At 48.6% G+C, this 20,000-nt stretch overlaps 1 pseudogene; it reads right to left on the bottom strand.

Moving 5' to 3' along the window:
• The window catches only part of LOC112239416, a 92,903-nt pseudogene that overhangs the window by 48,760 nt on the left and 24,143 nt on the right, over window positions 1-20,000 (bottom strand).

The following is a 20,000-nucleotide window of genomic DNA, read 5'->3' as shown; positions in this document are numbered from 1 at the left end:
AGAGAGAGACAGAGAGAGAGACAGAGAGAGAGACAGAGAGAGACAGAGAGAGAGACAGAGAGAGAGACAGAGAGAGAGACAGAGAGAGAGACAGAGAGAAAGAGACAGAGAGAAAGAGAGAAAGAGAGAGAGAGAGAGAAAGAGAAGAGAGAGAAAGAAAAGAGACAGAGAGAGAGAGAGAAAGAGAGAGAGAAAGAAAGCGACAGAGAGAGAGAGAGAAAGAGAGAGAGAGAAAGAGACAGAGAGACAGTATAGTTTTGGCAAGTCGGTTAGGAAATCTACTTTGTGCATGACACAAGAAATTTGTCCAACAATTGTTTACAGACAGATCATTTCACTTATAATTCACTGTATCACAATTCCAGGGGTCAGAAGTTTACATTCACTAAATTGACTGTACCATTAAACAGCTTGGAAAATTCCAGGAAATGATTTCCAGGATCTGATTTACATGTTCACAAACACACCCCACAGAGCGCCAGGACAGCAACACAATTAGACCCAATCAAATCATGAGAAAACAAAAAGATAATTACGAATTAATTCATTTGCAAAAGGACAGCACAAACTAGAATGCTATTTGGCCCTAAAGAGAGAGTACACAGTGGCAGAATACCTGACCACTGTTACTGACCCAAACTCAAGGAAAGCTTTGACTATGTACAGACTCAGTGAGCATAGCCTTGCTATTGAGAAAGGCCGCCGTAGGCAGACATGGCTCTCAAGAGAAGACAGGCTATGTGCACACGGCCCACAAAATGAGGGAAACTGAGAAGCATTTCCTAACCTCCTAACGTTGGTACAAAGCAAACACAGACATAACACCTAATCACCATTCGCCCATAGTGGTTAGAGCGTTGGACCAGTAACCGAAAGGTTGCTGGATCGAATCCCTGAGCTGACAAGGTAAAAATCTGTCGTTCTGCCCCTGAACAAGGCAGTTAACCCACTGTTCCTAGGCTGTCATTGTAAATAAGAATTTGTTCTTAACTGACTTGCCTGGTTAAAGGTTAAATTAAACAAAATAAAGAACAATTGATGCAATTAACTGTCTCAGGACCTGGAGTTTTACTGATCATCTAACTTGATCAGAAACAACTCAGGGCCCTATTTTAGAACTACAGGTAAAACACCCAGCAAAACATTCCCTCATTTCATCTCCATTCTCCTTTTAAAGAGAAAGAAACATTACATACTTAGTGCTTAGAGAGAGAGACCTAGTGAGAGACAGACAGGGAGAGAGAGAGACCTAGTGAGAGACAGACAGGGAGAGAGAGAGACCTAGTGAGAGACAGACAGGAGAGAGAGAGACCTAGTGAGAGACAGACAGGGAGAGAGAGAGACCTAGTGAGAGACAGACAGGGAGAGAGAGAGACCTAGTGAGAGACAGAAAGGGAGCGAGAGAGACCTAGTGAGAGACAGACAGGGAGAGAGAGACCTAGTGAGAGACAGAAAGGGAGCGAGAGAGACCTAGTGAGAGACAGACAGGAGAGAGAGAGACCTAGTGAGAGACAGACAGGGAGAGAGAGAGACCTAGTGAGAGACAGACAGGGAGAGAGAGAGACCTAGTGAGAGACAGACAGGGAGAGAGAGACCTAGTGAGAGACAGACAGGGAGAGAGAGAGACCTAGTGAGAGACAGACAGGAGAGAGAGAGACCTAGTGAGAGACAGACAGGGAGAGAGAGAGACCTAGTGAGAGACAGACAGGGAGAGAGAGAGACCTAGTGAGAGACAGACAGGAGAGAGAGAGACCTAGTGAGAGACACACAGGGAGAGAGAAAGACCTAGTGAGAGACAGACAGGGAGAGAGAGAGACCTAGTGAGAGACAGACAGGGAGAGAGAGAGACCTAGTGAGAGACAGACAGGGAGAGAGAGAGACCTAGTGAGAGACAGACAGGGAGAGAGAGAGACCTAGTGAGAGACAGACAGGGAGAGAGAGAGAGACCTAGTGAGAGACAGACAGGGAGAGAGAGAGACCTAGTGAGAGACAGACAGGGAGAGAGAGAGACCTAGTGAGAGACAGACAGGGAGAGAGAGAGAGACCTAGTGAGAGACAGACAGGGAGAGAGAGAGAGACCTAGTGAGAGACAGACAGGAGAGAGAGAGAGACCTAGTGAGAGACAGACAGGGAGAGAGAGAGACCTAGTGAGAGACAGACAGGGAGAGAGAGAGACCTAGTGAGAGACACACAGGAGAGAGAGAGACCTAGTGAGAGACAGACAGGGAGAGCGAGAGACCTAGTGAGAGACAGACAGGGAGAGAGAGAGACCTAGTGAGAGACAGACAGGAGAGAGAGAGACCTAGTGAGAGACAGACAGGGAGAGAGAGAGACCTAGTGAGAGACAGAAAGGAGAGAGAGAGACCTAGTGAGAGACAGAAAGGAGAGAGAGACCTAGTGAGAGACAGAAAGGGAGAGAGAGAGACCTAGTGAGAGACAGAAAGGGAGAGAGAGACCTAGTGAGAGGCAGAGAGGGAGAGAGAGACCTAGTGAGAGACATACAGGAGAGAGAGAGACCTAGTGAGAGACATACAGGGAGAGAGAGAGACCTAGTGAGAGACAGACAGGGAGAGAGAGAGACCTAGTGAGAGACAGACAGGGAGAGAGAGAGACCTAGTGAGAGACAGACAGGGAGAGAGAGAGACCTAGTGAGAGACAGACAGGAGAGAGAGAGAGACCTAGTGAGAGACAGACAGGGAGAGAGAGAGACCTAGTGAGAGACAGACAGGGAGAGAGAGACCTAGTGAGAGACAGACAGGGAGAGAGAGAGACCTAGTGAGAGACAGACAGGGAGAGAGAGAGACCTAGTGAGAGACAGACAGGGAGAGAGAGAGACCTAGTGAGAGACAGACAGGGAGAGAGAGAGACCTAGTGAGAGACAGACAGGGAGAGAGAGAGACCTAGTGAGAGACAGACAGGGAGAGAGAGAGACCTAGTGAGAGACAGAAAGGAGAGAGAGAGACCTAGTGAGAGACAGACAGGGAGAGAGAGAGACCTAGTGAGAGACAGACAGGGAGAGAGAGAGACCTAGTGAGAGACAGACAGGGAGAGAGAGAGACCTAGTGAGAGACAGACAGGGAGAGAGAGAGACCTAGTGAGAGACAGACAGGGAGAGAGAGAGACCTAGTGAGAGACAGACAGGGAGAGAGAGAGACCTAGTGAGAGACAGACAGGGAGAGAGAGAGACCTAGTGAGAGACAGACAGGGAGAGAGAGAGACCTAGTGAGAGACAGACAGGAGAGAGAGAGACCTAGTGAGAGACAGACAGGGAGAGAGAGAGACCTAGTGAGAGACAGACAGGGAGAGAGAGAGACCTAGTGAGAGACAGACAGGGAGAGAGAGAGACCTAGTGAGAGACAGACAGGGAGAGAGAGAGACCTAGTGAGAGACAGACAGGGAGAGAGAGAGACCTAGTGAGAGACAGACAGGGGAGAGAGAGAGACCTAGTGAGAGACAGACAGGGAGAGAGAGAGACCTAGTGAGAGACAGACAGGGAGAGAGAGAGACCTAGTGAGAGACAGACAGGGAGAGAGAGAGACCTAGTGAGAGACAGACAGGAGAGAGAGAGACCTAGTGAGAGACAGACAGGGAGAGAGAGAGAGACCTAGAGAGAGACAGACAGGAGAGAGAGAGAGACCTAGAGAGAGACAGACAGGGAGAGAGAGAGAGACCTAGAGAGAGACAGACAGAGAGAGAGAGAGAGACCTAGAGAGAGACAGACAGAGAGAGAGAGAAACCTAGTGAGAGACAGACAGGGAGAGAGAGAGACCTAGTGAGAGACAGACAGGGAGAGAGAGAGACCTAGTGAGAGACAGACAGGGAGAGAGAGAGACCTAGTGAGAGACAGACAGGGAGAGAGAGAGACCTAGTGAGAGACAGACAGGGAGAGAGAGAGACCTAGTGAGAGACAGACAGGGAGAGAGAGAGACCTAGTGAGAGACAGACAGGGAGAGAGAGAGACCTAGTGAGAGACAGACAGGAGAGAGAGAGACCTAGTGAGAGACAGACAGGGAGAGAGAGAGACCTAGTGAGAGACAGACAGGAGAGAGAGAGACCTAGTGAGAGACAGACAGGGAGAGAGAGAGACCTAGTGAGAGACAGACAGGGAGAGAGAGAGACCTAGTGAGAGACAGACAGGGAGAGAGAGAGACCTAGTGAGAGACAGACAGGGAGAGAGAGAGACCTAGTGAGAGACAGACAGGGAGAGAGAGAGACCTAGTGAGAGACAGACAGGGAGAGAGAGAGACCTAGTGAGAGACAGACAGGGAGAGAGAGAGACCTAGTGAGAGACAGACAGGGAGAGAGAGAGACCTAGTGAGAGACAGACAGGAGAGAGAGAGACCTAGTGAGAGACAGACAGGGAGAGAGAGAGACCTAGTGAGAGACAGACAGGGAGAGAGAGAGACCTAGTGAGAGACAGACAGGGAGAGAGAGAGACCTAGTGAGAGACAGACAGGGAGAGAGAGAGACCTAGTGAGAGACAGACAGGAGAGAGAGAGACCTAGTGAGAGACAGACAGGGAGAGAGAGAGAGACCTAGTGAGAGACAGAAAGGAGAGAGAGAGACCTAGTGAGAGACAGACAGGGAGAGAGAGAGACCTAGTGAGAGACAGACAGGGAGAGAGAGAGACCTAGTGAGAGACAGACAGGGAGAGAGAGAGACCTAGTGAGAGACAGACAGGGAGAGAGAGAGACCTAGTGAGAGACAGACAGGGAGAGAGAGAGACCTAGTGAGAGACAGACAGGGAGAGAGAGAGACCTAGTGAGAGACAGACAGGGAGAGAGAGAGACCTAGTGAGAGACAGAAAGGGAGAGAGAGAGACCTAGTGAGAGACAGAAAGGGAGAGAGAGACCTAGTGAGAGACAGAAAGGGAGAGAGAGAGACCTAGTGAGAGACAGAAAGGGAGAGAGAGACCTAGTGAGAGGCAGAGAGGGAGAGAGAGACCTAGTGAGAGACATACAGGGAGAGAGAGAGACCTAGTGAGAGACAGACAGGGAGAGAGAGAGAGACCTAGTGAGAGACAGACAGGGAGAGAGAGAGACCTAGTGAGAGACAGACAGGGAGAGAGAGACCTAGTGAGAGACAGACAGGGAGAGAGAGAGACCTAGTGAGAGACAGACAGGGAGAGAGAGAGACCTAGTGAGAGACAGACAGGGAGAGAGAGAGACCTAGTGAGAGACAGACAGGGAGAGAGAGACCTAGTGAGAGACAGACAGGGAGAGAGAGAGACCTAGTGAGAGACAGACAGGGAGAGAGAGAGACCTAGTGAGAGACAGACAGGGAGAGAGAGAGACCTAGTGAGAGACAGACAGGGAGAGAGAGACCTAGTGAGAGACAGACAGGGAGAGAGAGAGACCTAGTGAGAGACAGAAAGGAGAGAGAGAGACCTAGTGAGAGACAGAAAGGGAGAGAGAGAGAGACCTAGTGAGAGACAGACAGGGAGAGAGAGAGACCTAGTGAGAGACAGACAGGGAGAGAGAGAGACCTAGTGAGAGACAGACAGGGAGAGAGAGAGACCTAGTGAGAGACAGACAGGGAGAGAGAGAGACCTAGTGAGAGACAGACAGGGAGAGAGAGAGACCTAGTGAGAGACAGACAGGGAGAGAGAGAGACCTAGTGAGAGACAGACAGGAGAGAGAGAGACCTAGTGAGAGACAGACAGGGAGAGAGAGAGACCTAGTGAGAGACAGAAAGGGAGAGAGACCTAGTGAGAGACAGAAAGGGAGAGAGAGAGACCTAGTGAGAGACAGACAGGGAGAGAGAGAGACCTAGTGAGAGACAGACAGGGAGAGAGAGAGACCTAGTGAGAGACAGACAGGGAGAGAGAGAGACCTAGTGAGAGACAGACAGGGGAGAGAGAGACCTAGTGAGAGGCAGAGAGGGAGAGAGAGAGACCTAGTGAGAGACAGACAGGGAGAGAGAGAGACCTAGTGAGAGACAGACAGGGGAGAGAGAGAGACCTAGTGAGAGACAGACAGGGAGAGAGAGAGACCTAGTGAGAGACAGACAGGGAGAGAGAGAGACCTAGTGAGAGACAGACAGGGAGAGAGAGAGACCTAGTGAGAGACAGACAGGGAGAGAGACCTAGTGAGAGACAGACAGGGAGAGAGAGAGACCTAGTGAGAGACAGACAGGGAGAGAGAGAGACCTAGTGAGAGACAGAAAGGGAGAGAGAGAGACCTAGTGACAGACAGACAGGGAGAGAGAGACCTAGTGAGAGACAGACAGGGAGAGAGAGACCTAGTGAGAGACAGACAGGGAGAGAGAGAGACCTAGTGAGAGACAGAAAGGGAGAGAGAGAGACCTAGTGAGAGACAGAAAGGGAGAGAGAGACCTAGTGAGAGACAGAAAGGGAGAGAGAGAGACCTAGTGAGAGACAGAAAGGGAGAGAGAGACCTAGTGAGAGACAGAAAGGGAGAGAGAGACCTAGTGAGAGACAGACAGGGAGAGAGAGACCTAGTGAGAGACAGAAAGGGAGAGAGAGAGACCTAGTGAGAGACAGAAAGGGAGAGAGAGAGACCTAGTGAGAGACAGAAAGGGAGAGCGAGACCTAGTGAGAGACAGAAAGAGAGAGATACCTAGTGAGAGACAGAAAGGGAGAGAGAGACCTAGTGAGCGACAGAAAGAGAGAGAGAGAGACCTAGTGAGAGACAGACAGGGAGAGAGAGAGACCTAGTGAGAGACAGAAAGGAGAGAGAGAGACCTAGTGAGAGACAGAAAGGGAGAGAGAGAGACCTAGTGAGAGACAGACAGGAGAGAGAGAGACCTAGTGAGAGACAGACAGGGAGAGAGAGAGACCTAGTGAGAGACAGACAGGGAGAGAGAGAGACCTAGTGAGAGACAGAAAGGGAGAGAGAGAGACCTAGTGAGAGACAGAAAGGGAGAGAGAGAGACCTAGTGAGAGACAGACAGGGAGAGAGAGAGACCTAGTGAGAGACAGACAGGGAGAGAGAGAGACCTAGTGAGAGACAGACAGGGAGAGAGAGAGACCTAGTGAGAGACAGACAGGGAGAGAGAGAGACCTAGTGAGAGGCAGAGAGGGAGAGAGAGACCTAGTGAGAGACAGACAGGGAGAGAGAGAGACCTAGTGAGAGACATACAGGGAGAGAGAGAGACCTAGTGAGAGACAGACAGGGAGAGAGAGAGACCTAGTGAGAGACAGACAGGGAGAGAGAGAGACCTAGTGAGAGACAGACAGGGAGAGAGACCTAGTGAGAGACAGACAGGGAGAGAGAGAGACCTAGTGAGAGACAGACAGGAGAGAGAGAGACCTAGTGAGAGACAGAAAGGGAGAGAGAGAGACCTAGTGACAGACAGACAGGGAGAGAGAGAGACCTAGTGAGAGACAGACAGGGAGAGAGAGACCTAGTGAGAGACAGACAGGGAGAGAGAGAGACCTAGTGAGAGACAGAAAGGGAGAGAGAGAGACCTAGTGAGAGACAGAAAGGGAGAGAGAGACCTAGTGAGAGACAGAAAGGGAGAGAGAGAGACCTAGTGAGAGACAGAAAGGGAGAGAGAGACCTAGTGAGAGACAGAAAGGGAGAGAGAGAGACCTAGTGAGAGACAGAAAGGGAGAGAGAGAGACCTAGTGAGAGACAGAAAGGGAGAGAGAGAGACCTAGTGAGAGACAGAAAGGGAGAGAGAGACCTAGTGAGAGACAGAAAGAGAGAGATACCTAGTGAGAGACAGAAAGGGAGAGAGAGACCTAGTGAGCGACAGAAAGAGAGAGAGAGACCTAGTGAGAGACAGACAGGGAGAGAGAGAGACCTAGTGAGAGACAGAAAGGGAGAGAGAGACCTAGTGAGCGACAGAAAGAGAGAGAGAGAGACCTAGTGAGAGACAGAAAGGGAGAGAGAGAGACCTAGTGAGAGACAGAAAGGGAGAGAGAGACCTAGTGAGAGACAGAAAGGGAGAGAGAGACCTAGTGAGCGACAGAAAGAGAGAGAGAGAGACCTAGTGAGAGACAGAAAGGGAGAGAGAGAGACCTAGTGAGAGACAGAAAGGAGAGAGAGACCTAGTGAGAGACAGAAAGGGAGAGAGAGACCTAGTGAGAGACAGACAGGGAGAGAGAGACCTAGTGAGAGACAGAAAGGGAGAGAGAGAGACCTAGTGAGAGACAGAAAGGAGAGAGAGAGACCTAGTGAGAGACAGAAAGGGAGAGAGAGACCTAGTGAGAGACAGAAAGAGAGAGATACCTAGTGAGAGACAGAAAGGGAGAGAGAGACCTAGTGAGCGACAGAAAGAGAGAGAGAGAGACCTAGTGAGAGACAGACAGGAGAGAGAGAGACCTAGTGAGAGACAGACAGGGGAGAGAGAGAGACCTAGAGAGAGACAGACAGGGAGAGAGAGAGACCTAGAGAGAGACAGACAGAGAGAGAGAAACCTAGTGAGAGACAGACAGAGAGAGAGAGAAACCTAGTGAGAGACAGAAAGGGAGAGAGAGAGACCTAGTGAGAGACAGAAAGGGAGAGAGAGAGACCTAGTGACAGACAGACAGGGAGAGAGAGAGACCTAGTGAGAGACAGACAGGGAGAGAGAGACCTAGTGAGAGACAGACAGGGAGAGAGAGAGACCTAGTGAGAGACAGACAGGGAGAGAGAGAGACCTAGTGAGAGACAGAAAGGGAGAGAGAGAGACCTAGTGAGAGACAGAAAGGGAGAGAGAGACCTAGTGAGAGACAGAAAGGGAGAGAGAGAGACCTAGTGAGAGACAGAAAGGGAGAGAGAGACCTAGTGAGAGACAGAAAGGGAGAGAGAGACCTAGTGAGAGACAGAAAGAGAGAGAGAGACCTAGTGAGAGACAGACAGGGAGAGAGAGACCTAGTGAGAGACAGACAGGGAGAGAGAGAGACCTAGTGAGAGACAGAAAGGGAGAGAGAGACCTAGTGAGAGACAGAAAGAGAGAGAGAGAGACCTAGTGAGAGACAGACAGAGAGAGAGAGAGAGACCTAGTGAGAGACAGAAAGGGAGAGAGAGACCTAGTGAGAGACAGAAAGGGAGAGAGAGACCTAGTGAGAGACAGAAAGGGAGAGAGAGACCTAGTGAGAGACAGAAAGAGAGAGAGACCTAGTGAGAGACAGACAGGGAGAGAGAGACCTAGTGAGAGACAGAAAGGGAGAGAGAGAGACCTAGTGAGAGACAGAAAGGGAGAGAGAGAGACCTAGTGAGAGACAGAAAGGGAGAGAGAGACCTAGTGAGAGACAGAAAAGAGAGAGAGAGACCTAGTGAGAGACAGACAGGGAGAGAGAGAGAGACCTAGTGAGAGACAGAAAGGGAGAGAGAGACCTAGTGAGAGACAGAAAGGGAGAGAGAGACCTAGTGAGAGACAGAAAGAGAGAGAGACCTAGTGAGAGACAGACAGGGAGAGAGAGACCTAGTGAGAGACAGAAAGGGAGAGAGAGACCTAGTGAGAGACAGAAAGAGAGAGATACCTAGTGAGAGACAGAAAGGGAGAGAGAGACCTAGTGAGCGACAGAAAGAGAGAGAGAGAGACTAAGGGAGAGAGAGAGAGCTGCCTGTATGTATTTTTCCCTCCTGTCCTCCTCAGATGAGAGGATGAGAGAGGAGCAGTAGAACATATTTCTATGGTCTCTCTATGATTGCAGTGATACAAATAACTACAGATGGAGGATCTTAATTGTATCATCCTGTTGCAGGAGAACTTTCCTGTTAAACTTGTAATGTATTTGAGGTTTAAAAAGGCTTCTAAAAGTTAGTAATTTACACTTTAAAAATTTCAGACTTGAATTTCCCTTACGGAAAATGTATACAAATGTTTTATCCACTACAAATACGTCCAGTGATTATAATCCACATAATAATTCACATTTCCTGTTCCTGCAGGATGATTTTCTTCCTGCGGTAGGAGACTGGCTCAAATGAAGATCCTACATGGGTACTGTGTGGGCTGAGGGTCTCTCTCTCTCTGTGCTGCTGCCCACACAGTGAGTGTTACTCAGAGAGCATTATATTTGTGTGTGAGCACATGCCAATAGTACATTAGACGACCCAGAGAATGGGTACGCTAGGAGAGCCAGAGAAAAATTAACATCATGAACAGCACAACCTGACCCAGAAAACTTATTTTTATCTGAGCACGATCAAATGCTGTCATGTACCTTACAGAATAACACCCCGTCTTGAATAAAAAAAAAAAACATAACTCTGTATCTGTTCAACACAATACCAATTTTATATCAACATTATGTAGTGGTGTGCCTTACAGAATAAGCCCATTTGTTTTCATATCAAGCACTAACCTGTATATAGCCTCCACATTGACTCTGTACCGTAATACCCTGTATATAGCCTCCACATTGACTCTGTACCGGTACCCCCTGTATATAGCCTCCACATTGACTCTGTACCGGTACCCCCTGTATATAGCCTCCACATTGACTCTGTACCGTAACACCCTGTATATAGCCTCCACATTGACTCTGTACCGTAATACCCTGTATATAGCCTCCACATTGACTCTGTACCAGTACCCCCTGTCTATAGTCTCCACATTGACTCTGTACCGTAACCCCCTGTATATAGCCTCCACATTGACTCTGTACCGGTACCACCCTGTATATAGCCTCCACATTGACTCTGTACCGTAACACCCTGTATATAGCCTCCACATTGACTCTGTACCGTAACACCCTGTATATAGCCTCCACATTGACTCTGTACCGTAATACCCTGTATATAGCCTCCACATTGACTCTGTACCGGTACCACCCTGTATATAGCCTCCACATTGACTCTGTACCGTAACACCCTGTATATAGCCTCCACATTGACTCTGTACCGTAATACCCTGTATATAGCCTCCACATTGACTCTGTACCGTAACACCCTGTATATAGCCTCCACATTGACTCTGTACCGTAATACCCTGTATATAGCCTCCACATTGACTCTGTACCGGTACCCCCCTGTATATAGCCTCCACATTGACTCTGTACCGGTACCCCCTGTATATAGCCTCCACATTGACTCTGTACCGGTACCCCTGTATATAGCCTCCACATTGACTCTGTACCAGTACCCCCTGTATATAGCCTCCACATTGACCCTGTACCCCTGTATATAGCCTCCACATTGACCCTGTACCCCCTGTATATAGCCTCCACATTGACTCGGTACCCCCTGTATATAGCCTCCACATTGACCCTGTACCCCCTGTATATAGCCTCCACATTGACCCTGTACCCCTGTATATAGCCTCCACATTGACTCTGTACTGGTACCCCTGTATATAGTCTCCACATTGACTCTGTACCAGTACCCCTGTATATAGTCTCCACATTGACTCTGTACCGTAACACCCTGTATATAGCCTCCACATTGACTCAATACCCCTGTATATAGCCTCCACATTGACTCTGTACTGGTACCCCTGTATATAGCCTCCACATTGACTCAATACCCCCTGTATATAGCTTCCACATTGACCCTGTACCCCCTGTATATTGCCTCCACATTGACCCTGTACCCCCTGTATATAGCCTCCACATTGACCCTGTACCCCTGTATATAGCCTCCACATTGACTCTGTACTGGTACCCCTGTTTATAGCCTCCACATTGACTCTGTACCAGTACCCCTGTATATAGCCTCCACATTGACTCAATACCCCTGTATATAGCCTCCACATTGACTCTGTACTGGTACCCCTGTATATAGCCTACACAGATTCTGTACTGGTACCCCTGTATATAGCCTCCACATTGACTCTGTACCCTAACAGCCTGTATATAGCCTCCACATTGACTCTGTACCGTAACACCCTGTATATAGCCTCCACATTGACTCTGTACCGTAACTCCCTGTATATAGTCTCCACATTGACTCTGTACCGTAACTACCTGTATATAGCCTCCACATTGACTCTGTACCCTAACAACCTGTATATAGCCTCCACATTGACTAGGTACCGGTACCCCCCGTATATAGCCTCCACATTGACTCTGTACCGGTACCCCCTGTATATAGCCTCCACATTGACTAGGTACTGGTACCCCCTGTATATAGCCTCCACATTGACTAGGTACTGGTACCCCCTGTATATAGCCTCCACATTGACTAGGTACTGGTACCCCCTGTATATAGCCTCCACATTGACTAGGTACTGGTACCCCTGTATATAGCCTCCACATTGACTAGGTACTGGTACCCCTTGTATATAGCCTCTACATTGACTAGGTACTGGTACCCCTGTATATAGCCTCCACATTGACTAGGTACTGGTACCCCTGTATATAGCCTCCACATTGACTAGGTACTGGTACCCCTGTATATAGCCTCCACATTGACTAGGTACTGGTACCCCTGTATATAGCCTCCACATTGACTAGGTGCTGGTACCCCTGCATATAGCCTCCACATTGACTAGGTACTGGTACCCCTGTATATAGCCTCCACATTGACTAGGTACTGGTACCCCTGTATATAGCCTCCACATTGACTAGGTACTGGTACCCCTGTATATAGCCTCCACATTGACTAGGTACTGGTACCCCTGTATATAGCCTCCACATTGACTAGGTACTGGTACCCCTGTATATAGCCTCCACACTGACTCTGTACCGGTACCCCTGTATATAGCCTCCACATTGACTAGGTACTGGTACCCCTGTATATAGCCTCCACATTGACTCTGTACCGGTACCCCCTGTATATAGCCTCCACATTGACTCTGTACTGGTACCCCTGTATATAGCCTCCACATTGACTAGGTACTGGTACCCCTGTATATAGCCTCCACATTGACTCTGTACTGGTACCCCTGTATATAGCCTCCACATTGACTAGGTACTGGTACCCCCTGTATATAGCCTCCACATTGACTCTGTACCGGTACCCCCTGTATATAGCCTCCACATTGACTAGGTACTGGTACCCCCTGTATATAGCCTCCACATTGACTAGGTACTGGTACCCCTGTATATAGCCTCCACATTGACTCTGTACCGGTACCCCCTGTATATAGCCTCCACATTGACTCTGTACTGGTACCCCTGTATATAGCCTCCACATTGACTCTGTACCCTAACAGCCTGTATATAGCCTCCACATTGACTGTACCGTAACTCCCTGTATATAGTCTCCACATTGACTCTGTACCGTAACTACCTGTATATAGCCTCCACATTGGCTCTGTACCGGTACCACCCTGTATATAGCCTCCACATTGACTCTGTACCGTAATACCCTGTATATAGCCTCCACATTGACTCTGTACCGGTACCCCCTGTATATAGCCTCCACATTGACTCTGTACCGTAACACCCTGTATATAGCCTCCACATTGACTCTGTACCGTAATACCCTGTATATAGCCTCCACATTGACTCTGTACCAGTACCCCTGTCTATAGTCTCCACATTGACTCTGTACCGTAACCCCTGTATATAGCCTCCACATTGACTCTGTACCGGTACCACCCTGTATATAGCCTCCACATTGACTCTGTACCGTAACACCCTGTATATAGCCTCCACATTGACTCTGTACCGTAACACCCTGTATATAGCCTCCACATTGACTCTGTACCGTAATACCCTGTATATAGCCTCCACATTGACTCTGTACCGGTACCACCCTGTATATAGCCTCCACATTGACTCTGTACCGTAACACCCTGTATATAGCCTCCACATTGACTCTGTACCGTAATACCCTGAATATAGCGTCCACATTGACTCTGTACCGTAATACCCTGTATATAGCCTCCACATTGACTCTGTACCGTAATACCCTGTATATAGCCTCCACATTGACTCTGTACCGGTACCCCCCTGTATATAGCCTCCACATTGACTCTGTACCGGTACCCCCTGTATATAGCCTCCACATTGACTCTGTACCGGTACCCCCTGTATATAGCCTCCACATTGACTCTGTACCAGTACCCCCTGTATATAGCCTCCACATTGACCCTGTACCCCCTGTATATAGCCTCCACATTGACCCTGTACCCCGTATATAGCCTCCACATTGACTCGGTACCCCCTGTATATAGCCTCCACATTGACCCTGTACCCCCTGTATATAGCCTCCACATTGACCCTGTACCCCCTGTATATAGCCTCCACATTGACTCTGTACTGGTACCCCCCGTTTATAGCCTCCACATTGACTCTGTACCAGTACCCCTGTATATAGCCTCCACATTGACTCTGTACTGGTACCCCCTGTATATAGTCTCCACATTGACTCTGTACCGTAACACCCTGTATATAGCCTCCACATTGACTCAATACCCCCTGTATATAGCCTCCACATTGACTCTGTACTGGTACCCCTGTATATAGCCTCCACATTGACTCAATACCCCCTGTATATAGCTTCCACATTGACCCTGTACCCCCTGTATATTGCCTCCACATTGACCCTGTACCCCCTGTATATAGCCTCCACATTGACCCTGTACCCCCTGTATATAGCCTCCACATTGACTCTGTACTGGTACCCCCTGTTTATAGCCTCCACATTGACTCTGTACCAGTACCCCTGTATATAGCCTCCACATTGACTCAATACCCCCTGTATATAGCCTCCACATTGACTCTGTACTGGAACCCCTGTACATAGCCTACACAGATTCTGTACTGGTACCCCCTGTATATAGCCTCCACATTGACTCTGTACCCTAACAGCCTGTATATAGCCTCCACATTGACTCTGTACCGTAACTCCCTGTATATAGTCTCCACATTGACTCTGTACCGTAACTACCTGTATATAGCCTCCACATTGACTCTGTACCCTAACAACCTGTATATAGCCTCCACATTGACTAGGTACCGGTACCCCCGTATATAGCCTCCACATTGACTCTGTACCGGTACCCCCTGTATATAGCCTCCACATTGACTAGGTACTGGTACCCCTGTATATAGCCTCCACATTGACTAGGTACTGGTACCCCCTGTATATAGCCTCCACATTGACTAGGTACTGGTACCCCTGTATATAGCCTCCACATTGACTAGGTACTGGTACCCCTGTATATAGCCTCCACATTGACTAGGTACTGGTACCCCTTGTATATAGCCTCTACATTGACTAGGTACTGGTACCCCTGTATATAGCCTCCACATTGACTAGGTACTGGTACCCCTGTATATAGCCTCCACATTGACTAGGTACTGGTACCCCTGTATATAGCCTCCACACTGACTCTGTACCGGTACCCCCTGTATATAGCCTCCACATTGACTAGGTACTGGTACCCCTGTATATAGCCTCCACATTGACTCTGTACCGGTACCCCTGTATATAGCCTCCACATTGACTCTGTACTGGTACCCCTGTATATAGCCTCCACATTGACTAGGTACTGGTACCCCTGTATATAGCCTCCACATTGACTAGGTACTGGTACCCCTGTATATAGCCTCCACATTGACTAGGTACTGGTACCCCCTGCATATAGCCTCCACATTGACTAGGTACTGGTACCCCTGTATATAGCCTCCACATTGACTAGGTACTGGTACCCCCTGTATATAGCCTCCACATTGACTAGGTACTGGTACCCCTGTATATAGCCTCCACATTGACTAGGTACTGGTACCCCCTGTATATAGCCTCCACATTGACTAGGTACTGGTACCCCCTGTATATAGCCTCCACACTGACTCTGTACCGGTACCCCTGTATATAGCCTCCACATTGACTAGGTACTGGTACCCCCTGTATATAGCCTCCACATTGACTCTGTACCGGTACCCCCTGTATATAGCCTCCACATTGACTCTGTACTGGTACCCCTGTATATAGCCTCCACATTGACTAGGTACTGGTACCCCCTGTATATAGCCTCCACATTGACTCTGTACTGGTACCCCCTGTATATAGCCTCCACATTGACGAGGTACTGGTACCCCTGTATATAGCCTCCACATTGACTAGGTACTGGTACCCCTGTATATAGCCTCCACATTGACTAGGTACTGGTATCCCCTGTATATAGCCTCCACATTGACTCTGTACCGGTACCCCTGTATATAGCCTCCACATTGACTCTGTACTGGTACCCCTGTATATAGCCTCCACATTGACTCTGTACCCTAACAGCCTGTATATAGCCTCCACATTGACTCTGTACCGTAACACCCTGTATATAGCCTCCACATTGACTCTGTACCGTAACTCCCTGTATATAGTCTCCACATTGACTCTGTACCGTAACTACCTGTATATAGCCTCCACATTGACTCTGTACCCTAACAACCTGTATATAGCCTCCACATTGACTAGGTACCGGTACCCCCTGTATATAGCCTCCACATTGACTCTGTACTGGTACCCCCTGTATATAGCCTCCACATTGACTCTGTACTGGTACCCCCTGTATATAGCCTCCACATTGACTCTGTACCCTAACAGCCTGTATATAGCCTCCACATTGACTCTGTACCGTAACACCCTGTATATAGCCTCCACATTGACTCTGTACCGTAACTCCCTGTATATAGTCTCCACATTGACTCTGTACCGTAACTACCTGTATATAGCCTCCACATTGACTCTGTACCCTAACAACCTGTATATAGCCTCCACATTGACTAGGTACCGGTACCCCCCGTATATAGCCTCCACATTGACTCTGTACCGGTACCCCCTGTATATAGCCTCCACATTGACTAGGTACTGGTACCCCTGTATATAGCCTCCACATTGACTAGGTACTGGTACCCCTGTATATAGCCTCCACATTGACTAGGTACTGGTACCCCTGTATATAGCCTCCACATTGACTAGGTACTGGTACCCCTGTATATAGCCTCCACATTGACTAGGTACTGGTACCCCTTGTATATAGCCTCTACATTGACTAGGTACTGGTACCCCTGTATATAGCCTCCACATTGACTAGGTACTGGTACCCCTGTATATAGCCTCCACATTGACTCTGTACTGGTACCCCCTGTATATAGCCTCCACATTGACTCTGTACTGGTACCCCCTGTATATAGCCTCCACATTGACTAGGTACTGGTACCCCTGTATATAGCCTCCACATTGACTAGGTACTGGTACCCCTGCATATAGCCTCCACATTGACTAGGTACTGGTACCCCCTGTATATAGCCTCCACATTGACTAGGTACTGGTACCCCTGTATATAGCCTCCACATTGACTAGGTACTGGTACCCCTGTATATAGCCTCCACATTGACTAGGTACTGGTACCCCCTGTATATAGCCTCCACATTGACTAGGTACTGGTACCCCTGTATATAGCCTCCACACTGACTCTGTACCGGTACCCCTGTATATAGCCTCCACATTGACTAGGTACTGGTACCCCTGTATATAGCCTCCACATTGACTCTGTACCGGTACCCCCTGTATATAGCCTCCACATTGACTCTGTACTGGTACCCCTGTATATAGCCTCCACATTGACTAGGTACTGGTACCCCCTGTATATAGCCTCCACATTGACTCTGTACTGGTACCCCCTGTATATAGCCTCCACATTGACGAGGTACTGGTACCCCCTGTATATAGCCTCCACATTGACTAGGTACTGGTACCCCCTGTATATAGCCTCCACATTGACTAGGTACTGGTATCCCCTGTATATAGCCTCCACATTGACTCTGTACCGGTACCCCTGTATATAGCCTCCACATTGACTCTGTACTGGTACCCCTGTATATAGCCTCCACATTGACTCTGTACCCTAACAGCCTGTATATAGCCTCCACATTGACTCTGTACCGTAACACCCTGTATATAGCCTCCACATTGACTCTGTACCGTAACTCCCTGTATATAGTCTCCACATTGACTCTGTACCGTAACTACCTGTATATAGCCTCCACATTGACTCTGTACCCTAACAACCTGTATATAGCCTCCACATTGACTAGGTACCGGTACTTACCCCCGTATATAGCCTCCACATTGACTCTGTACCGGTACCCCTGTATATAGCCTCCACATTGACTAGGTACTGGTACCCCCTGTATATAGCCTCCACATTGACTAGGTACTGGTACCCCCTGTATATAGCCTCCACATTGACTAGGTACTGGTACCCCCTGTATATAGCCTCCACATTGACTAGGTACTGGTACCCCCTGTATATAGCCTCCACATTGACTAGGTACTGGTACCCCTTGTATATAGCCTCTACATTGACTAGGTACTGGTACCCCTGTATATAGCCTCCACATTGACTAGGTACTGGTACCCCTGTATATAGCCTCCACATTGACTCTGTACTGGTAACCCCTGTATATAGCCTCCACATTGACTCTGTACTGGTACCCCCTGTATATAGCCTCCACATTGACTAGGTACTGGTACCCCCTGTATATAGTCTCCACATTGACTAGGTACTGGTACCCCTGTATATAGCCTCCACATTGACTAGGTACTGGTACCCCCTGTATATAGCCTCCACATTGACTAGGTACTGGTACCCCTGTATATAGCCTCCACATTGACTAGGTACTGGTACCCCTGTATATAGCCTCCACATTGACTAGGTACTGGTACCCCTGTATATAGCCTCCACATTGACTAGGTACTGGTACCCCTGTATATAGCTTCCACATTGACTAGGTACTGGTACCCCTGTATATAGCCTCCACATTGACTAGGTACTGGTACCCCTGTATATAGCCTCCACACTGACTCTGTACCGGTACCCCTGTATATAGCCTCCACATTGACTAGGTACTGGTACCCCCTGTATATAGCCTCCACATTGACTCTGTACCGGTACCCCTGTATATAGCCTCCACATTGACTAGGTACTGGTACCCCTGTATATAGTCTCCACATTGACTAGGTACTGGTACCCCTGTATATAACCTCCACATTGACTAGGTACTGGTACCCCTGTATATAGCCTCCACATTGACTAGGTACTGGTACCCCTGTATATAGCCTCCACATTGACTAGGTACTGGTACCCCTGTATATAGCCTCCACATTGACTCTGTACTGGTAACCCCTGTATATAGCCTCCACATTGACTCTGTACTGGTACCCCCTGTATATAGCCTCCACATTGACTAGGTACTGGTACCCCCTGTATATAGTCTCCACATTGACTAGGTACTGGTACCCCTGTATATAGCCTCCACATTGACTAGGTACTGGTACCCCTGTATATAGCCTCCACATTGACTAGGTACTGGTACCCCTGTATATAGCTTCCACATTGACTAGGTACTGGTACCCCTGTATATAGCCTCCACATTGACTAGGTACTGGTACCCCTGTATATAGCCTCCACATTGACTAGGTACTGGTACCCCCTGTATATAGCTTCCACATTGACTAGGTACTGGTACCCCCTGTATATAGTCTCCACATTGACTAGGTACTGGTACCCCTGTATATAGCCTCCACATTGACTCTGTACTGGTACCCCCTGTATATAGCCTCCACATTGACTCTGTACTGGTACCCCTGTATATAGCCTCCACATTGACTAGGTACTGGTACCCCTGTATATAGCCTCCACATTGACTAGGTACTGGTACCCCTGTATATAGCTTCCACATTGACTAGGTACTGGTACCCCCTGTATATAGTCTCCACATTGACTAGGTACTGGTACCCCCTGTATATAGTCTCCACATTGACTAGGTACTGGTACCCCTGTATATAGCCTCCACATTGACTAGGTACTGGTACCCCTGTATATAGTCTCCACATTGATTCTGTACTGGTACCCCCTGTATATAGTCTCCACATTGACTAGGTACTGGTACCCCCTGTATATAGTCTCCACATTGACTAGGTACTGGTACCCCTGTATATAGCCTCCACATTGACTAGGTACTGGTACCCCTGTATATAGCCTCCACATTGACTAGGTACTGGTACCCCTGTATATAGCCTCCACATTGACTAGGTACTGGTACCCCCTGTATATAGTCTCCACATTGACTAGGTACTGGTACCCCCTGTATATAGTCTCCACATTGACTAGGTACTGGTACCCCTGTATATAGCTCTCCACATTGACTAGGTACT

This window comes from Oncorhynchus tshawytscha, linkage group LG18 (assembly GCF_018296145.1).
Source record: "Oncorhynchus tshawytscha isolate Ot180627B linkage group LG18, Otsh_v2.0, whole genome shotgun sequence".
NCBI lineage: Eukaryota > Metazoa > Chordata > Actinopteri > Salmoniformes > Salmonidae > Oncorhynchus > Oncorhynchus tshawytscha.
This window is presented reverse-complemented; position numbering and strand designations above follow the sequence as displayed.